This window comes from Cryptomeria japonica, chromosome 8 (assembly GCF_030272615.1).
Source record: "Cryptomeria japonica chromosome 8, Sugi_1.0, whole genome shotgun sequence".
Classification (NCBI taxonomy): Eukaryota; Viridiplantae; Streptophyta; class Pinopsida; order Cupressales; family Cupressaceae; genus Cryptomeria; species Cryptomeria japonica.
In genome coordinates, this window is record NC_081412.1 from 591,986,941 (window position 1) to 592,001,822 (window position 14,882).

Consider the following 14,882-nt stretch of genomic DNA (forward strand, 5'->3'; position numbering starts at 1 on the left):
GAAAAACAAACAAAATATTGAATCACCTCAAAAAATTGAAAAAAAAAATAGTTCACTGGAGGAGAGAGTGTTCTCCAAAAGGGTATTTTTTTATTATTATCATAAATTAAATAAACAAATTGTGGTGGGAGAAAAAACTATCAAATTCAGGTATATTCGACTTAAAAATGTTATAACAAATAAAACATACATCAAAAATTATTTTTTTGTTTTTGATGCACTATATATGTATGTCATCTATAAAGGATATCAAAATTGGAAAAAAATAAGTTGATTTATATTTTCTTTTTTGGTGGGAACTAAACCCCCTGATTTTCAGCAATTTTTAGCGTTAAAAAGTTGACTTTAAAGGTAAAAAAAACAAATCAATTATTGATTAAAAATTTTCAAAAAAGAGTAAACTTAAACTTTATCAAATTTTACACATTTCATTAGTTTACATCATCTTCAAATTCAAAATACAAATGTCACTTTTATAGCGTCAAAATTGAACAGTTATTGTTGTGCTAACCTTTTCCTTTGTAAAAGTGTGAGACAGGTTTGTACTTTTACCCCTAAGGTTTGAGGGCCACATAAGCATGTTTTTTGTTGATGTGTTTAATTAAAGATAAAAAATAAGTGAGGTTTATAGTTGTGCACAAAGTCATGGTTTATTGGTGGGTTGATGTGGCATCAGATGATTTGTTTTTGTTTTGGATCTAAGTAAAACATTTGATGCAATTATGCATAGTTCTCATCAAAACTAACAACTTTAAAATCACAATTATTGGTGCAATATTGTTAATTAATTAACAAATGTTATAACAACTATGGGGACATGCTCAACTACTCGCTCCTTTCCCTTAACTTTTTTTGGTATTGAATTCCAACATGAATATGGTCATCTTGTCAAGGATGTTAATGCTATTAATGTTTTATTATGTTATATCCCTCTTTTACGAACATTTTCATTTTTGGCTTAATTGCACAATTAGTGATATGATTTCGAATAATTAAAGAACATTAAGAACATCTATTTGATGAATTAGTGAAATGAATGATTTTAATTTGAGCAATTAATATTTTGATATATGGATACTTGTATGGTAAAGATTACGTCTAACTACTTTCATGTGTCTAAGTAGATGCAGGAGATTGTATCAGAGAGAGGGTTGCAAATATGGAAAGAGGTCAAATTTGCCATCATTGCCAATATCCTTGAAATAAGTAACATTTTAAGGTTTGACTAGTTACCCTAGAGTTGTTGGGTCAAGTTAGTAGTATTATGACATTAAATTGACAAATTCCTATCAACCAGTTGGTCTAGTCAACAATGTCTTGATTATGTTAATTATCTTCTAATAATACACATGTAAACTTGTAATGAACTTAATACTCTACCAATTTTATCTTATCATTAATATAATATATATATTCAATTTGAATCTTTGGAGACTTATTAAAAATAGCTTTCAAAGTCAAGTGGCCATGTTCTTGTATAGCCGAGCATAATATGGAGGCTGAACATTATCTTATTTGTAACCACTGCTTACGATGGTAGTAATTGTTGATAGTAGTAAGAATACATCGTGTGTTATAGCTAACTAACATACCAAGATAATAACAGTTTCTTGATTATGCAAACAAACAAAATTGGTTTTCGAATCTAACCTTTAAATGGGGGTCGATGTTGTAGTAGAACATCATTATCTCTACATTATTATCATCATTATGTCTAAAGAAAACACAATGGAAAATCCAATCACAGGAAATAGAATTGGAATTGCTCATTCTTGGATGGTCGAGATTCTGAGCTGAGAAGAAACAACCAATCTCATTCAATGTCTATCAAGATTGTTTTGCAGACATGTTTATTCATCAATCAATCCATTCCCTCTCAAGTTTTTATATACATTTCATCAGTATACTATGCATTGATCTGTAATAGCATTATTTCTAAAAAAAATGATTTAGTTGTATAAACATTCATAGCTGTTGTATAATCGATATACATACGAATGTTGCATATCATATAATAATGTTATGAGAATCTTGTGTGTGGAAAAATAGCTTTCAATTAAGGATTTGTTCATAGCAAATTATAGGTGGTATCAATTCTTAAGATGGTAGTAAACATAGGTCATTACTCTTGATCATGAAATCATGTTGAATATATATATATATTGAATACCTTTCTACTATTAATTTGTAGTTGAGTCTTGAACAAATTATGAGTAGCTAGTCATATATCTTGCAAACTTAATTATGTGATGTTACATTAGCACACCAACAAATATGATATGGTGTACAACTATCGGTCTTACTTTTTATGATCATTTACTCAACAAAAAATATGTTGATGTGGCATCATATTTTTTTTTTTTCAATGATGGCATCATATTTGAACATTTGGACTCAAAACCAAGTTTTATAAGTAGGGGAATATACAAGTAAATTGCTATACAAAATTGAGAGTGACTTGAAATACACACATAGGATTTGAGATCCATGAAGTTAGGAATCTCCACTATAGGGTCCTTACCCCTAATCAATTTGATAACTAGGATCCATGAAGTATAATAAATATGTTAAGAGTTCTAAATTTTGATTAGAGGAATTATAAATTTGGTAACTTTTTGTTTAAATAAGAGAGATATGTTGTACTTTGGTATATCAATTTGGTAATTAATAGTTCTCAAAATTCATGTCTTAATAAAATAGTGCATTGGTAATGCTAACATGAATAGTAAGTGGCAAGATGTGTCCAGTGGCTTGAAAAAATATAGCTCACTCCTTTCTTTTGTACTAAAGCATCATTTCCACTACAATCTATTTGGAAGGCTTGGCAGTAAGGTTGCTGATTTTTAAAGTTGAAAAGCAACTTGGTTTTAGCTATGGGACTTCCTCCATCTCGTGGAATAATATCATGGGTAGCCACTAGTTGTTATCCTTCCTAGATAAGCTTATTATTTGTTTGAAAGAAGTGTGCAATAATTTGGTGATAATTGGGATTTCAAATCCTTTGATTGGGATAATTGACAAACCACAAAAATGCTTTCTACTTAAACAATACATATAAGGGACTTGTGACCTTTGTTAAATCCTTTGTCACTATAGAGCTTCTTATTAAAATTTGAGCGCCATTGAAATGTAACTTCTTTAAAGATTGGTTGTGGCTAGACAAATATCAATTTTTTTATTCCCCCTAAAGAAAATATACCTTAAACTCCTTAAAAATATGACTCTAAATCCAAGACTTAACACAAAAAGGAGTTGTAATTGTTGGTAAAGAAAATAGAAGAAACAAAATGCTTGGATCGAGAAATGTAAAGTGAAATCTAGTGTTCGAATTTTAGGGTGGGAGATCCTTAATAAAATTTGGTTGATAATAGACTAAAATGTTTGAAGGTTATGCCAGCCAAGTGCCTTTGTTGTCAACATATTGAAAACTTGAAATATATTTTTTGGGATTGTATTTTGTCCAAAAAAAAAAAAATTAAGGTCATAAATGCTTAGTTTCTCATGATATTTGATTAGATGTTGGGTTGGATAAAAGCTTTATTAGGTAATGGGACTCATTATAATATAATTGTTGGTTCTATGAAACAATCTACTTTGCTTAATATTTGGAAAAGTATATGTCCAACCATGTTTTCTAATCTTAATTTTGTATTAAATTGAAATACTTAAGTTTTACTCTAACATCATGCTACAATTTGTTTCTCTATGTTCTAAGTTGAAAGAAGATGCCCAATATCAGAAATGCTTGGACGAAACCAAGTGCTTGTTTTCGTAGCTTCATGATAGAGACATTCATTGTTCTAGACAACTCTAACGGTTATTTAAATTCAAGTAGTAATTTTTTTTCTCCTATGATGCCAAAGAATAAGTTTGAAGTCAATGGTTTGTTGTTGTATGGTTGGATCAACCTTCTTTTGGATAGTTATGATTGTGGTTGACTCTTGCTTTGAGTTGTTTATTCTTGGATTTGTATTTGGTATATGATGTCTATTGTTAGTGGCTCTTTAGGTTGGTCTTTTTTGGTTCTTATTTGCAGCTCTTTTATTGGATATATATATATATATATATATATATATATATATATAAGATGTCTATTCTTTATATTCTTAATTTGTATTTGGTATATGATGTCTATTGTTAGTGGCTCTTTAGGTTGGTCTTTTTTGTTTCTTATTTGCAACTCCTTTATTGGATTTTTATTCTTTATATATATATATATATATATATATATATATTCCACTTTGTTTTGATAAAAATATGTACATGTGTTATTGTCCTTGGTCTAAGGGTATTTTGTCTACTTAATTAAAAGTTTCTAATTAATGTAAATATGTATACATATACTTGATGGTGTGTTTACTAACACTTATAATCAATTTTTACTAATTATATTTATCAATGGTCATTGGCTTCATCAACATTCATTTATATAATACTAATCGATACCTTATCCAACATCCCTCATGTATTCCACCACATAATAAAAAAATTTATAATATATATCATGAATATGTATTTCTGCGAATAAATCACATTATTTTAACTATCAAAGTTAGTTTAAACTACATCATGTCTTTTGACCTACATTTGAATATACTCTTTGAAGCCACATTCTCTCTATACAAGCTGTAGTCACACAAATTTGTCCAGCTTAATTAAATAAATATTCACTATTTATTTGATTAAAAAAAACCACTAGCCATCAGTTAATTAAATTAATATTTAATTAATTCATCTCCAAACATTCATCTATTAATTAAATAAATTATTCAATTTATTTTAATTAATTCATTAAATCAAATTCCAATCAATTAAATGAATAAAATCTATTTATTTAATTAAATCCCCCTTTTTCCTCTTTTAAATAAATTAAATAAAACATTTATTTAAATCATTATCCCCCCCCACTTGCATTTTCGTACAAATGCAACTTGCACACATTTATTGAAATAAATGAATTTTTATTTTAATAAAATCCTATTTTCCCTCACCCACCAAATCCACTTGCAAAATCTAATCCCCTTCTAGATTCTTCTAACCCCTCTCTAATTAGCCTAATCCGTCTCCTAATTATTGTCACATTCCTAAGAAAAATGGAGTCACTTCTCAAAGACTCCAAAGTCTTTGAAAAGCATTTAATGCTTTGTGTGTTCAACAAATTAACCCCCAAAGTCTTCCAAGACTACTAATGGCTCTTACATGACCATTTATGGCTCTTACATAACCATTTATGGTTATTTCAAACTTGTCTCCCCAAACATTTATTGTTTTGACCATATTCATCCATTTCACATTTGCACAAGAGTTTATCCATTGGATAAAAGCTTTATTCTTTGAATAAAGAGTTTATTCATTCAACCAACCTTGACTTTAACTCCCAAGGTCATATCAAGCAGTTAATGCTTATTCCCTCTCCTCTCAACCTATCTCACATTGACACTTGTCATCCTGGGATTGGGTTGAAAGCCCTCACATGGATCATGAACCATTCAATCCTGACCCTTGTTGAGATTACTCAATCTCAACCATCCATTGCTCTATTTTTCTTATAAATAGAGCTCATTCCTTCATAATCCAGATCCTAAAAAATTGTATGCATTTAACCTATAGGCATTTTAAGAGAGCATTTAGCATAGCAAACTCATGTATTGTCATTTTGGTTAAAATAAATCATTTTAGCATCAATAGCTTAATATTAGCTTTTCATTTTACATTTGGAGCACAATACTACAATCTCAATGCTCCATAAGCATCCATAGTGCAAAAAGCTGCTGAGAGCTACACTATTTTGGAACTTGGAAAGGAGAGGAACAAGGGAGAAGGAGCTAAGAGCATGTTAGGAGGTATTTGGAGATGCCTCATCATATTTGCTTCTTTAGTTAAATATACTTTCATGTTTTTAGTGTCTCTCTTGATATGCCTGTTTAGATTAGTTTTTGATTGACTAACACTAACAGTTTCTTGTTTTGTGTGTTGTTTATCATTGACTAACCTTGTCCATTTAGTAGGGCATCATTTGGTGAACCTGACGTGAATCGAAACACCAAAAATATCATCTTTTTAGCAAACTAACATGTCTAAATGTTGAAAATGTCACACAGGTTGCACTTTGGCACTATTGAACATGTTCTAGCGCTATTATTCTTACAATAGTGCTATTGACTCAATTTCAACATTTTTGGAACTATTTTGGCGCTTTTGAAGTTGTTTTGGTGCTATTAACCATTTTTCAGTGCTTTTGCCTCTCTGTCTTTCCCCTTCTTTCAGCGCTTTTGTGTTAAATAGCGCCTCTGTTCAAACACAGACTAGCGCTATTGTAACAGAATGTCATAAAAATCACCTTGTAACCGAAAAAAGTGAAAATTTTAGGCTTGTGGAAGCCCCCCTTGGACATAGATTTTACTAACAATTTGTTGTTTGTGCAGGTTTAAAACTCACCATTAAAAATCACAAACTTGTCTTTTGGTGCTTTTAAAACTTGAACAAACAAAATTTCATTGCTTTCTAGTTAGGATCACTCATCTTTTGGTGCTTTTAAAACTTGAACAAACAAAATTTCATTGCTTTCTAGTTAGGATCACTTGTCTTTTGGTGCTTAAAATCAACAAACAAATTTGATTTCCTTGCATCAAACTAAAGAATTTACAAATCCACACTTCAAATTTTGGTGCACATAAAATACACAATCCACTTGTTTTGATTTTTGCAAGCAATTCTACTTCAAGCAAACGTGTTTTCATTAAGTTGACCAAGATTTCTAATTTCTAGATTACAAAACACATTGCCTTTGAAAGTTAAAAAAAACACCATGGTTGTTGGAGCAACATCTCCAAATAGTTAGATCACATTGCAATGGTGGATTAAAAAGAACAAGTGTCTTTCGTGCTTGGCACACTTGTGCAAAAAGTCAGTCGAGTGGTCCTACCTCTAATACACATTATCCTCTCCCTTGGCTTTCGTGGTCCTAGGTGCAAGAGAAAAGTGTTAGTAACACTCACATTTTATCTTTTTAAGAGAGGCCTGCCAAGGGATCGATACTCTTGGGAATGCGCACGGTAAATCCTTCGAGCCGCTATAGAAATCAGGTGAGAGCGAAAGCTGTAGCCTTGGGTATAGCTATTCCTACAGTGTAACTGGCCGAAAGGACAAATGGGCCCCACCACTAGTTACAAGGCTCTTAAGTGAGTCACTACAGAATGAACTTATGTCCAAAAACATCGAACATGAATAAACACCTTTAAGTAGTAGCCAACTTGTTCTATTGATTGAGGATATTTGCGATATAATTTAGTGCAAGAGCATAGATGGTTTTGCTCCCAAGATACTCACCATACATATTTCCTTGAGTAGAAACATAGCTTTTTGAAAAGTCACTTGTGGCTTGATAAAAGTGGTGACTCCCCCATCATAGGGATCATCTATTTGTTATGCTTGTGCAAGACTTAGTATATCACATCCTTACCTGCCATGGCGGGATTCATAAGGTATGTAATACCAAAGTCGAAGAAATATCAAGATGTGGGCTAAATTTATCACAACTGGCCATTTGACCTTAGGGATAAAAAGTGTTTGAAGTGTGTTCATTTTAAAGACCTAGTACAAATTGAGCCGACTTCAGGCTTTGGAAATACACCTTAAAATACATCTAAAGGAAGGGTCATATACAAGTCCAAGGATTGGGTTGATCTAGACCCATACTCATTTGTGCCTTTTAGGCAACATTCTTGTGTTTGTGTGCTTGCTTTGTTTTCTTGTCAAAGAAAAATCAGAAAATCACTTTCAAAAACAAAGTATTCATCCAACATCTTTCAAAACAACCAAACACATCAAAAACAAAGTGGAAACAACAAGGAATCAAACTTTATGAGCATTCTTCACATCTTGCGAAAGAAGAAGCGTCATCAGAATATCAACTTGAAAAGAAGACCATTAAGCTCAAAGGCTTTCATCAAAAGGAGGAAATTCTTCTATATAAATAGACAAATCTTTGTCTCCCATAGAGTTTTTTTGCGTCACATGCATCTCTACCTTCAAGGCAAAACAAACGAATTTGATTCAGAATCATTGAACCACAGAGCTTTTATGCAATATAGAGCTCTGAGTTATCACAAAAACCAAGGAGGTAAGATTAATCCCAACTTTTTCCCAAATGTCTGTATCACATACAACACAGCTCGAGAAATACCACCAACACTCGAAAGAGAAGAGGTAGAGTTTGTCCCATTTGTGACACAAAGTTTTTATTGAAAGTTGAAAACATTTTCATCCATCCTCTTATTCATACATCATCACTTCATCATCATCAATTCGTTCCAACTCTCAAAACATTAAGAGGTTCTTGTCCCAAGTTCTCTTTTAGATATTGCTTGAATCAAACACATCACATCACTTTTTAGATTGTTTCTACATCTAGGATAAGCTCATCCTAAGAGACACATCTACGCAGGTTAAAACTAGTTCATGAGTGAATCCTCTCATTACTAGGTAGTTAAATCTGTAACACATCTCAGATTTCTCTACACCTTATCACATCCAACCTTATCAAACAAGCAAGCAATTCAAAAAAGGAATTTTGGTTACATCTACCTTAAAAGTGCTAGAGATCTACATGCAACACAATTCACCAACCATCAATCTCTCATTTCATCAAAAACTCATCATCATTTTCACACAACTTCAACAAAAAGCTTGTAAACAAAATGCCCCAAACCCGATCACAGTCAAGGCAACAAGAAATAGAAATGGAAGAAGAAGAAGAGGAAAATCTCAATGAATTTCAAGAAGCACTTGGAGGAAATGCGAATGACGAAAACCCAAGTACTCCTACTCCTGCAACAATAGAAAGGGCTCAGCATAACCCTCTCTTTAACAGACTGTTCGACGAAATACTCAGGAGCAATGCGGATGCTCACTTCTTAAGACTCGCTCAAGAAGGAGCAAAACTCCCCTCTGACTTTGATCTTTCCCAATTAAGACAAGCATCAGAAAGACAAAGTCACCATGAAGAGGAAAGAGGTAGAGATCCCATTAGATATAACATTCCTCGAGGTAACCCACCACCTCCTCCTCCAAATGAAATGGAGATGTTGCGGCAACAAGTCGAGAATCTCGCCCAACAACTTCATAGTGGTGTCAAGACTAACCAATTCTCACTCAATGACATCTTTCCCTATCCTTTTGATAGGAATCTTTATATGCCACCCTTTCCACGAGGATTCGAAACACCCAAATTTGAAAAATATAGAGGAAAGGGGGATCCCCGTGATCATGTCAGAGAATTTCATTCCGCTTGTCTTGAAGTGGCATATGAAGACACATACCTAATGTGCCTTTTTCCCCAAAGCTTGGGAGGAGCAACCACATCATGGTTTTCCAAACTATCAGGTGGCATTAGAACATTTGAGGAACTCATCTAGAAGTTCCTTGCTCATTACTCTCATAACATTGAACGTGACATTACCATGGCTGATCTGTGCAACACCAAACAAAAACCAGGTGAACTATTCTCAGTATTCCTGCAATGATGGTGCCAAATGTCTAGCAGACGTTCTCTTCAGTTACCTGAATGAGAACTAGTGGAAATATTCATTTCCAACTTAAACGAAGAAATGGAATTTCACCTGGATGTCAAAGACATAGACTCTTTTAATGATATGATCACCAAGGGTTTGAAATGTGAGCGGGCACTTATCAAGAAAGGACTCATCAAAATCTTTAATGAACCAAAGGAGGGTCCTTGCCCGCGCTTCAATAGTGATAAACCAAGCTTCTGGAATAAAAACAAGAATATCGTCAACGATGGGGTTGTGGATGTCAGGACTATACAAAATGCATAACTCGTGGTTCGGTTTGCAGGATAGAATCCTCCACCTCAGAATAACACAAATGTTCCTTCCAATCAAGGTCGCATCACATCTCATGATGAACCAAGACCTTGTCAGCAAAAATAGAAACGCACATACACTCCCTTAGGGGAACCCATTGAAACAGTATTGTGACAACTCATTGTTCAAAATTTGGTCACTCTACCTAAACTATCAGACTATGAGCCTCAGGTCAAACCAGCATGGTGGAGAGATATTGAACACTGTGAATTCCATCAAGGGAGAGGACACAAGACAAGTAATTGTCATCGGTTGAAAGATCTCATTCAGGATCTTATTGATTGAGGAGAAATTGAAATTGAAGGACATGACCCAAAAACAACCAATAATGATCATCTGATGTTCAAAAATCCACTTCCATCACAAGATCAAAGGGGTCCTTCCACTTCCAGGTGAGGCACTGATACCACTGATTATACACAGGCTATGTATAATTACAATGTAAATCATCTGTATGAGGCCAGTGAACAAATTGCAACTATGACCTTCAAAAATCCCAACTCTAATTGCAATGTTGTTACGCATCGCGGCAAAGTTACCATAAAAGCAACTCCACAAGGCACCACCTCCATGCCAAAGCAGTACAATCTTGTGGAACAATTAGACAAAACCCCTGCGCTTATATCCATTCTAGAACTATTGCGCCTATTGCCATCTCATAAAACTATCTTGGATCAAGCACTCCAAGAGGCATCAATCCCTGCAAACCTGAATACAAACCAATTTCAAGCCATGGTTGGAAGTCTAAAGTCATCACCTTGTCTCACTTTTTCTGAAAGTGACAACTCTTCCTTCCAGCAACCTCATAACGCCTCACTCCACATCGAAGGATTTATCAACCAACATAGGATCAAGCGAGTCTTGATCGATAATGGAGCAGGCTTGAACATTTGTACACTACAGTTGGTCACAGTATTGGGATATGCGGTAGAATCAGTGGATCCTCGTAAGAAGATCACAATCAAAGCCTATGATGATGCAGAGCATTCATCCAAAGGAGCTGTGGTACTACCTGTAGCATCCTAAAATTGTGACACTTGCAATTTCGACTGCATTTTGGTCTTCACGATGGCGACGCAACATAGAACCTGAATGGAGACCCCGAAACTTGCTCACGACACTGAAAACTGCATTTTTCAAGCACCCTGGCCTGAACCTCCTTGCACCCTGCTGTCCCAGGAGGTGGGACCAGAGCGCCCAGCGCCCTGGTCCTTCAGGACTAGGGCGCCCAGTGCCCTGGTCCCTGGGTCCTATTTTGGGCCCGGTCTCCTAAGGGGTCTCGGGTCTTTTTGTTTGCAAATTGGAAATTAACTTTCCTGGTCGGCCTAAGGTCGGGAAAATCAGTCTATCAGCCCTAAATGACAAGTATATAAACTACATTTTTCTCTCTCATTTGGATATGATGATGGAAGAGATATGTGTACAAAGCGTGGAAACTATACTCAAGCATTCAAGCATTCAAGCATTCAAGCATTCCTTCTAAGTCTCCATTCAAGGCTAAGTGTTGCATTCAAGACAAGGATTCAACCATTGAAGAGGAGATCACATACTACTACAACATACAACATACAACATCTAAACCTTCGCACATAAGGATACCAACATCCTTAGAACAAGGTATTAGTACTTGTTTTACAGTTATTTACATTTACAGCTCTTGCTCATTTCTTGGTTAATTCCAAAACCGGGGTTTGACCTAAAGGCAAACCCCTAATCCCTAACCCCCCAATCATCTTCGCTTTTCTGTGTGTAGGTTGCAGGTACGTGGCTGAAATTGAAGATCTGGAATCCTTGTGCAGAGACGGACAGATCCCCCTTCGTTTCGTGGATTTTTCGGAGGACCGTGGCGCCGGGCGCCATCGTCCCGACAACTTTTGCTCAAATTTGCAGGACAGCGCCGTATCGACATTTTACTACTAATTCCAGGTCCGCAGCTTCATCCTATAATCCGAACTCAGTTATAAGCAAATCTTTGTCACTTTCTATGCATTCCTAGCTCAATTCCTTTATCAATATTCTTTACAAAAGAGGCTAGCCTTGTTGTCTTGACCCTTGAAATTCATTTAGCATCCAATCTTGCATTAGGTGGGATTGGATCTTATGAGTTTCAACCCCTCTTTTGAATGTAAAGTCTCCCCCCTAAGTGAAAACCATCGAATCCTAGCGAACCTCCCTTCTCTCTCCTTGGAGTTGGAAGAGGGGAGAGCAACTAGGGTTCGATCGCGATTTTCCGCTTTACATTTTGGTGAACCCGACGTGAACATCCTTTCTGATTTTTCATGCTTAGATCTAAAAAAATTGATTACATTTCCATGTTTGATCTTTTGTAAAATTTTAGAGGTGATTGCATAAAAACCCTAAATTTTCTTTTTAGTAATTGAACTTGCGAAATGTCTAAATGTTAATGCTTGTTTCAGATTTGTCCTTCTATTACAAATTATCAATTCATATCTATGCTTTAATTTTGAAAATTAAGTGGTTAAGTGTCAAAACCCTAATTTTTGAAACCCTCTTGATTCAACCTTTGTTCGACAATTTCACTGGTCAAAACATCTCCAAATCAGTTGTAACTTTGGATTCCGCAATAAAATCACAACATCTTTCATCCCTGAAAATTTGGAAAAAAGTTGCGAGGACCGTGGCGCCGAGCGCCATCGTCCCCGACATTTTTTCCAAAATTTCGGGAGCGAGATCTTACTATATTTTTCTGCTAAAATCCAGAATTTTGGCTGATTTTATCAATTATAACACTTTCAAAATTACAGTCAAAGTTGGTCTTGTGATTGCTTGGATTAAGGCTTTTAAACATTCAAAAATCATTGAAACTGAAATTTTGTGTCAAAATTGTGTTCTTACTGTCCTAAATCTGAAAAGTGTGTTAACATTCATTAAAAATTTCAGTGCTTTATTCAAATTCTTGCATTTTGTGACTTTTGAAATTAAGTGCTTAATTACAACAACTTTGATTTCCGCTTTCAAAATTGAATTTTGCATGAAATTGAGTCAATTTTCAAATTTCAAAATTTGCATTGCTCTTGACATTCCCTCTAAAATCATAAAATTCAAAATTTCAGTTTCCCTCTCTTTTTCAAAATTCAAATTTTGCATTTTTCGACAATCTGGGTAGGGTTCAATTTTGAGATTGCAACTTTAATTTGGCCTACCTACAAATCGTAAAATCACTCAGTTTTTTCAGATTAGCTATAAAATCATCATACCTTTCATCCCTGCAAATTTCGAAAAAAAGTTGCAAGGACCGTGTTGCACTCCGAGCGCCACGGTCCCGGACATTTTTTCTGAAATTTCAGGAGACTGTCGTGATTGCATTTAACAGCTTAAATCCAGAAGATTGGCCGGTTTTACTGAAAATTGCTACCTCTAAATTCAAAATCTTCTCTCTCTTTCTAGTGCATGAGTTTTACAACAATAAGCCCTACTTACACTATTCCCGTTAGACGAAGCCATAGAATTAAGTCTTTCCGAGGTTTAACTACTGAGGAGATGGAACCTAATTTGAATAGCCTTTTTAACGAGGACATGGGTAATTCCTCTAATCCTCCTAATGATGAAGAAGCTCTCCATGAGGTTTCTAAAGAACAAATTTCGAAATTGGATAACCAATTTGATGATTTTCACCAATGGATGTCTCATGAGTGCCCTGATAGTCAAGCTCTTCCTTTAATTGAGGGTCTAAAATGTATGCTTCAAAGTGATAAGAATGGAATTGATATTTTACGTGGTATTTCACACATTGTGAATTTGAACGTGATGCCTATGAAGAGTTGTGCCAAAACTTTAGGTTATACACAACCTCCTACACAAGTCAATCATTCTATTCCTTTGATGACTTCTATTGCTAGCATACCTACTTTTACATCAAACATAATGGCTACTTCTACACAATACATTCCTCCTGTGATCACTAGTCATGGGGGTAATCTTTCCTTTTCAATTAACCCTCTTCCTTCATTCAATCCGACTTCTTCATTCATTCCTTCAATGAGTGTTCCTATTACATCTTCACAAATGAACATGACGCAAGGGGGCAATTCATTTAACCATTCCATTCCTCCTTGTAGTGTTCCTCCTGTCCAATCATCTCCTATGACTAATTATCATAGGGCCCCACCACCTTACTCTTTGCCTTCTTTCAATAACATAACACCTCCATCTCAATCTAACACATCTAATATGAACTCTTCGACTGAAGCGACCATTAACAATCTTGCATAAACTGTCTCTTCTTTACAGCAACAAATTGCCTCTATGAATCAATCTAAGTTTAGTGTGCCCACATTCGATGTTGCAAGCCCACTCTCTCTTGACATTGTTCGAGCTATTCCCCCTAAACATGTTGAAATCCCGCATTTGGAACTTTATAATGGTAAAGGAGATCCTCTAACACATGTTAAGACTTTTCAAACAATTTGTACTGATTTTGCTTATGACCAAAGGTTGCTTGCAAAACTGTTCACGAGAACATTAAGAGACAAAGCCCTACAATGGTATTGCTCGTTGCCTTCCTATTCTATTACTTCTTTCGAACAACTTGCAAATGCTTTCATTCAACAATTTCAAAACAATATAAGTCCTAAAGTTACTTTGATTGATTTAATGCATTGTAAACAAGGTGTTAAAGAAAAAGTGACTGATTTCATTGGTAGATATAAGCATTTGTATGCCCAAATTTCTTTTCCAGTGCCTGACAATGATATTCAAAGAATCTTTATTTCTAATTTACAAAAAGATATTCAAGACAAACTTCTGTTTTCTGAGTTTACTTCTTTCCAACAGTTGTGTGCCACTCTTCACAATTATCAACTGACTGTGAGTCAAATGGAACAATCACATCCTATGGCTCCGAGTGATAAGGGTGATAGCAGTCAACAACCATTTGGGAAGATTAAACCGAACAAAGATTCCATCAAATTCAATGAAAACATCATCAACAACAATGTGAATGCAGCATCAGGTGTGCCTCCTATTTCTAAATTTTTC